Source organism: Photinus pyralis, unplaced genomic scaffold (assembly GCF_008802855.1).
Source record: "Photinus pyralis isolate 1611_PpyrPB1 unplaced genomic scaffold, Ppyr1.3 Ppyr1.4_unclustered_Scaffold6897, whole genome shotgun sequence".
Lineage (NCBI taxonomy): Eukaryota > Metazoa > Arthropoda > Insecta > Coleoptera > Lampyridae > Photinus > Photinus pyralis.
In genome coordinates, this window is record NW_022172048.1 from 1 (window position 1) to 5940 (window position 5940).

General features: G+C 40.0%; 2 long non-coding RNA genes across 2 annotated transcripts; both read right to left on the reverse strand.

The window, feature by feature from the left end:
* Positions 1-1698: 1698 nt before the first annotated feature.
* On the reverse strand, positions 1699-2930 carry LOC116182676. Its single transcript, XR_004147583.1, has 6 exons — positions 2853-2930; positions 2646-2794; positions 2499-2581; positions 2222-2407; positions 1910-2170; positions 1699-1848 (listed from the first exon to the last, which is right to left on the reverse strand). It is a non-coding gene; the product is annotated as an uncharacterized LOC116182676 (long non-coding RNA).
* A 2-nt stretch (positions 2931-2932) lies between these two features.
* LOC116182677 lies at positions 2933-3484 on the reverse strand. The gene is made up of 3 exons (XR_004147584.1): positions 3166-3484; positions 3008-3106; positions 2933-2947 (listed from the first exon to the last, which is right to left on the reverse strand). It is a non-coding gene; the product is annotated as an uncharacterized LOC116182677 (long non-coding RNA).
* Positions 3485-5940: the final 2456 nt, after the last annotated feature.

The window sequence follows — 5940 nt, forward strand, 5'->3', positions numbered from 1 at the left end:
GGAAGCACCTTGTCGTGGTGGGGGGGCTCAGTAGCCACTGTTGCCAGCAGTGGTGAAGCGAAGCTGTCCCAGGTCGTTTGTATCGTTTTTTTTGGTGGTTCTGGTCCCTCTGTCTTTTGTTTCATGTAAAAATCCCAGTAGCGTCTGTTCCATAGTGGGCGGCTGCTGGGTCGGCGTCTGTTCTCCATGTTAGGAGCGGCCGAATTAGTTGCTGGCAGTAGCATAAAAATGCAATCCTTTTTTTGTAAAATGGAAAGACTTTTAAGCCCTTCGGGGCGACCACATTTTACTGCTCAGGGGTTCGGATTGTCCCCAGAGCCGGCAGGGAGCGAGGCGGAGCGGGCAGGCCTCACCCGGTCGATATTAAGCGGCTGCTCGGCGTCGTTGGCAGGCGACCAGGCCTCGACGCATGTAAATGCTCCTGGAAGAGAATACATGGCCAATGAGAAGGTGGATGAAGTGCCCCGGTTCTTGGTCATTAAAAGGAAGGAAGGCGATTTTACATCTGTAAGTCCCTTCCTGATAAGTAAGGTTTTGTATGGCATTGTTGGTCAAGTAAAAGACGTTAAGAAGATGAAAGGAGATCTTTTGGTTGAAACTGTATCACAGAAGCAGTCGAGATTACTTTGTAACTGTACGCGATTTAGCGATTTTGAAGTTGAGGTAGTACCCCATGGGATGCTTAACTCGTCAAAGGGAGTGGTTTTCTGTCGCGATCTTTTGAATTGCTCTATTGAGGAAATAAAAGATAATCTAAGTAGTCAAGGTGTAGTGGACGTTAGGAGGATTAGGACAAGGAGGGATGGAGTGTTTATAGACACTGCAAACCATATACTTACCTTCAATACCCCGAGATTACCACGGACAATCCAAGCGGCGTTTTACCCCTTGCAGGTGCGTCCGTATATACCAAATCCACTTAGATGTTTTAATTGCCAAAGATTCGGACATTCTGCTGTAAATTGTAAGCATGATAAGAGATGCGTATGCGGAAAACCTGTACACGAAGGAACTACCTGCGGAGAACCCATCGAATGTCCAAACTGCAAAGGGCCGCATAAGGCGGTCACTAAAACATGTCCAGTGTTCAAGATGGAAATGAAAATACAGGAGGTGAAGGTGATACAAAAGCTGTCGTACTCGGAAGCAAAAAAGAAAGTTGGGACAGTGAATCCCAGCACATCTTTTGCACAGGTTGCTTCAGTACCAACGTCAGTTCCCGTACAACCTGTCGGTCCTGAAATTAGAAAAATAATTAAGGAAGAAATGGAGGCATTAATGAGAATACTCACCACAAACCGATTAATTGTACAACCTCCCCCAACTGTTGTAGAAGTTCCCATATCAATTCCCGGGAACAGCGTTAATTTCTCGGACCCTACTACGGCGTCAGAGGTAGAGGGTATGGACGCAGAGACGCGGGGGTCTAAACGTAAGACGTCTCCCGCTTTGTCTCGATCTAGGGAATCGAGTGTCACATCCGTAGATGATGATAAAGTTACTGAGGCAAAGCAACAGAGGAAGAGGAAAGGGTGGCCGAAAGGCAAACCCAGGAAACCCCGCAATTCGGGGCCAAGAGGGTCTTGTACCAATTAATTTGTGATACAATCTGTGATATCCTAGTTATCTGTTCATTTTATTTGTAATAGTCCCATATACATTGTTATTTGTTATTTATTTATGTTATTTATTCACCGTGATTGTCTTTTTATACAAAAATCTTCGAAAGGGGTACAAAAATTATACAATGGAATTGTAGAGGACTATCCAACAACTTAAATGAACTAAAACTACTCATACAAAGGCACACACCATTGTGTGTTGCCATTCAGGAAACACATTTAAAACCTGGAACAAAGTACCTACAATGTTAAACATTTCAGTTTAATTAGAAAGGATTTCTACTCACCTGCAAGAGCCTGTGGAGGAGTAGCATTTCTCATTCACAAAGGAACACCTTATAAACAAGTTAAATTAGATACAACTTACCAGGCTGTAGCCGTTAAACTTGAAATTAGTAGATCGTGTACACTTTGTAATATTTACACTCCCAATACAAATTATGATGTCGAAGAAATTCGAAAAATTATTGGGCAGCTTCCACCACCATTTATTCTTGTTGGGGATTTTAATTCCCACAACACCGTTTGGGGCTCCAGATCAAATGATGCTAGAGGGAAAGAATTGTTGGACCTGATTGAAAATAGTAACTTAAGCTTACTAAATGATGGCTCCGCTACATTTTTCAATGCAGGATCAGGCACATTTGACTCCATCGATGTATCAGTATGTTCACCAGGTATACATACTAGCCTGAAATGGGAGGGGGAAGATGATCTACATCATAGTGACCATTTTCCCATTATTATCACAGTCAGGGGTCATAATCTTCCAATAAAAACGATAGCTAAATATAAAATCCAATTAGCAAATTGGGAACTCTTCACACAAGTCCTCGTCCCTCCTAATCAAGACAATCTAAATGTTAAAACCATTACCTCTTCCATCATAAACGCTGCTGACGCCAGCATATCTAAATCTAAACCTGGCAATAGGCGAAAGATGGTCCCGTGGTGGTCACCTGAAATCAAAGAAAAAATAGCATTAAAGAAAAAAGCTCTAAATAAATTTCGTCGAAATCCTACGTTGGAGAATCTTGTAGAGTTCAAAAAACGAAGATCTCAGTGTCGTAGGGGAATACTAGAAGCCCAAAGAATTTCATGGCAACATTATGTAACAACCATGACACCAGAGACTACCAGTAATGATGTCTGGAAGAAAGTCGGAGCTATATCTGGAAAAAACAGCTGCAGTCATCCGGTGTTTTTGCGCAAATCCGATGGAATAATTACCAATAAACTGCAAGACATAACTAACATAATTGCAGATCAGTTCTATAAAGTCAGTAGCTCGTCAAACTATTCCAACACCATTCTAGATACCAAACCTGAAAAAGAAGCAGTATTAATTGACTTTAACACAGATGATATACAGAACTGTAACGTACCTTTTACTGTAGAAGAATTGGAGGCAGCAATCCGTAACACCAAGTCATGTTCACCGGGAGAAGACGCTATCCATAACCAGATGCTTCGCCACTGTAGTTCTGAAATGAAAAATACCATCTTAAGATTCTTCAACAACTGCTGGAATGATTCTACCTACCCCTCAGAATGGAAGCAAGCCATCGTAATTCCTATACCGAAACCAGGAAAAGATCCGTTGCAGGCACAAAGTTATCGCCCAATTAGTTTGACATCTTGCTTGGGAAAACTGCTAGAAAAAATGGTTAATGTGCGGCTACAAACATTTCTCGAAAGCAATAACGCATACGTGCCTTACCAAACTGGTTTTCGGAAAGGACGGTCAACGGTAGACCATCTGGTCAAACTGACAGACAGAATTCTGAGGGCATTTGACAGTGGTGAACATCTGGTTGCGGTCTTCTTCGATATAAAAGGTGCTTATGACATGACTTGGAGATATGGAATAATGCAAAATATGTATAAATACAATCTTCGAGGGAATTTACCTAAATTTATAAAATCCTTTTTAGAGGATAGGAAGTTCTGTGTAAGAATCGGCGATATCAACTCCAAAGAGTATGTTTTAGAAAATGGTGTGCCGCAGGGGTCAACACTCAGTTGTTCCCTGTTCGGCATCGCCATAAATGAAATAGCCAAAGGTGTTGAGGATTCAATTGATAAATGCTTATACGTAGACGATTTAATGGTTTGTTGTTCTGGTAAGACGGTTGGCACAATAACTCGAAACCTACAAACGGCAATTAACATCATTTGTCATAACGCCATTGCTGTCGGGTACGTGCTGTCGGAGGAGAAGACAAAGGTTGTTCACTTTTGTCGACTCCGTAAGCCCCACTATGACCCCGTTTTGTTTATGAACAATCGTATAATCAGTGTTGTCCAAGAAGTCAAGTTCCTCGGACTTACCTTTGATAGGGGATTAAGATGGTCAAAGCATTTGGAGAATGTTGTGGCTACATGTAGAAAATCGCTGAACATTATGAGAGTTCTAGCTCATCATAGGTGGGGAGCTCACCCTAAGACCCTCCTAGATATTTATAAGGCCCTCATCCTGTCAAGGATGGATTATGGATGTGCAGCGTACTCTACATGTGGCAGTAATACTTTGCTTGAGAAACTTGACAAGATTCAAAACCTGGCCATTCGCTACTCTTTGGGAGCATATCCAACAAGTCCGGTAACATCGCTCCACGTCGAGGCAAATATTCCCCCTCTAGCTCTACGCCGGAAACAGATTGCTGCAAACTATTATATAAAAGTAAGGATAGATGATAAACATCCAAATTTTATATCACTTACTGATGCAACTACAATTGCTCGGCTAAATAGATGTAGATCGTTAGGTGTTAGAGCTAGAGAGGTATTAAACTATCTCCAACTGGATAACGTTGACTTTACGAATATGTCATCTATTGCACGACGTGAACTTGTGAAGACGAAAATTTATGAGCGGTGGAGTGAACAGTGGTCGGAGACTGATACGGCTTTGAAGAAGATCAAACAGAGTCTGGATCCGCTATTTTATATCGACGTTGGGCGTTTGAACTTGATCAGGCTGTACAGACTCCGGCTGGGGCATACTGCCCTCACTCATGGATATTTGTTGGCGGGCGAAGAACGGCCACTATGCGAACAATGTGGTGTTATTTTAACACCACATCATATTATTTCTGTCTGTCCGCAGTACACAGATGTACGTGTGCTCTTTAATATCGACCCTGCATGGGAAAATAACTTTAAAAACAAAGAGCAATGTAAAAATACTCTTGCCTTCATCCAAAGAATTGGTATAGCAAATGATCTATGATATTTTTAAATTGTTGGTTTTGTATGTTAATAAATGTAACTAGATCCGTTTCTGTCCCATCGTACTTATATAGTCATCTTTTTCTGTGTAAAAGTATGTATAAAGGCGAATGGCCCTAGAAGCCGAAGCCTCAGGTGGGGTTTTAGTGGGTGAGAGTCCCACACTACTCCGGATTTTTCCATCCGGAGTGTGCATAATGCATTTCCCCACCTGACACAAAAAAAAAAAAAAAAAAAAACAATCCTGTATATATAATTTTAATGCTAATAATTGTTTATTTCAGAAAACATTTTTAACTACAATTGGTGGAAATGATTACAAAGATAATATAAACCGAGTTTATAAAATACTGTTTACAAATGAATTGGGAATGGGTTGTTCCTGGTTGGGCCAGCGAAATAACAAGCGTATGGTAGACTTAAAAATTATTGCTGCTGTTAAAGGTAAATATTTTAGCAAACTTTAACCTTTTATGTTGTATAGCGCATTTACATTAAATCCCTTAGAAATAATAATAAGGTCATTGCTACTCTCATCATGATTAGTTGTCCTTCATAAAGTGCTCATGATATACCTATTGATACGCTATTTACATCCAGAAAAATGTATTTTTGCAATGATGACCATGAGTGTGTTGGTGTGTTTGTGAATGTGTTTACTCCAAAACGAATATAATGATCGGAGGAGTAGTCTCATCTTTTATCTCTGAATATTATGAAGAGCGCGTTTTTTCCATTCAATAAGGCATATGGACATTTTTGGGAAAATAAGTTTGAAACTTTTTAAAGGCATTTGCATTGCACAAATCTATCTTTGCGAGACACTACGTAATTAAAAAAAAAATTTTTTTCTTAAATTTGCAAAAAATGCGCTTTCATTCTTGTATGAGATATTTCATAATAAAAGACAATTTTTTGGCTTAAATTTAAGCACTGTCTGCATCTATTTGCATCATTCCTCACATAACCATGTCTTCTTTCATGAAATGTTTTTCTTGTTGTTAATAATAGAATTTTATTCTAGAAATAATCATTGGACAACACAACATTCAACAAAAACTTATAGAAAATTGTTCGTCAGAGTGGT